Source organism: Myotis davidii, unplaced genomic scaffold (assembly GCF_000327345.1).
Source record: "Myotis davidii unplaced genomic scaffold, ASM32734v1 scaffold639, whole genome shotgun sequence".
In the NCBI taxonomy this organism is placed as follows: domain Eukaryota; kingdom Metazoa; phylum Chordata; class Mammalia; order Chiroptera; family Vespertilionidae; genus Myotis; species Myotis davidii.
This window is the reverse complement of record NW_006290541.1, coordinates 1,909,755-1,911,370: the sequence shown is the minus strand read 5'-3', so window position 1 is coordinate 1,911,370 and position 1,616 is coordinate 1,909,755.

Sequence of the window (1,616 nt, the reverse complement as noted above, 5' to 3'; positions counted from 1 at the left end):
GTGGTGGTGGTGGTGGTGGTAATGATAATGATGGTGATGATGATGATGGTGGTGCTGGTGATGATGATGTTGATGGTCGTAGTGATGATGGTGGTGGTGGTGGTGGTGATGATGGTGATGCTGGTGATGATGCTGATGGTGATAGTGATGATGGTGGTAGTGATGATGATGATGGTGGTGATGATAATGATAGTGATGATGAGGGTGATGACAAGAGCCATCACTTAGGAGGCATCTGTACACCCGATGCCCTGTGGTGGGCCCTTTATATACAGAGCAATCACCATCCCTCCTTATATACATAATGCACAACTGCAAATGTGTACAAAAATGTAATGATCAGTTCCTATGGTAGGACAAGATAATTTTTATACACAATCTTTAATAAAACATTATTTTTTCTGATGTCATCTTCAACCATATATTTCCGGCATTTCCATTCTTGTTCTTTCATTGTATTCTTTTCTTTCACAGTTGAGTGACAGGGGGTCAGCTCAGGCCAAAGATCTTCCAGCTTAAGTTAAGGATCTACTGTGCAGTGGCTTTTAGGATTTTCTCTTTCCTATTTCTTTGGCTCAGTTCTACTTGGTTTCTGAGACTCTGCCCCTCTAGTCATGGGATCAGCACTTTTTCCGCTCAGTTTTATGCAGTGATCACAACACTTCAACAAAATATTAAAGTCCTTGGTGCACACACTGCTGCACAGACCAGGGCGAGACCCTCCTGGAGAGGAGCTGTCTGCCAGGAGGCATCGTCACACAGCTCTTCAGAGGACCTTGCATCCGCTGATGTACAAAATCCCAAAGTCCCACAGAGGAAGCGGTGCACGGGCTGCAGTGTAAGTGCCCCAAAGTACTGGGTCCCAGAGGCAGATGTGTGAAACCCAGAACTTCCAGTATTGTTCTTACAGTCACTTGTCTGATAGGATATTGCAGCTCAGAGCAGTCAAAGAACTCATCCCAAGTCACATAGTCAAGGTGGAACCCAGCACCTGCGTTTTCTAACAGGAGGTGATGTTTATGGAGCACTTACTACATGCTGAACACTGTTGTAAGCTGAACACTGTTTTTCTTTGACTCAATCTGCACGACTGTCCTGGTAGGAGTGCTCCCATCTTACCGATGAGGAAACTAAGATGCAGAAAGGCTGAGAGCCATGGCTGGGATCCCTCAGCTACAGGAAGTCAGACATTGAACCTGGAAGGCCTGGCCCCCAAGTCTCTTTCTCTCTTAAGAGCCTCTCAAGATGCAGCAGCAGCCAAAGTCTCAGAACAGACCCTGCACGTAGAGAGAATAAGGACTGAGGATATGGTCAAAGGGGCCCAAGGGCACTGGCGCTGGGCCGCTGTAGGAGCTGGTGTTTTCCTGCAGTGAAAGGCTTTGTTTGGGAAGCCAGGCTTGCAGCACAAAGACATCTGAGCCAGGGTGAGGGCGCTTTCCAGGGGCACTGCTCTGAGAAACCTCTTCTGAAAATGCTTTCCATGCGCGTCCCATTCTCATGATGGGCTGTCAGGCCTCCGCCGCTGCATCAGGAGTTTAATGCAGCAGAAAGCAGGGTGTGTGGATCTCTGCAGGTTTAACTCAAATAGCATTTGTGCTTTGGCCACAAGCACTGAA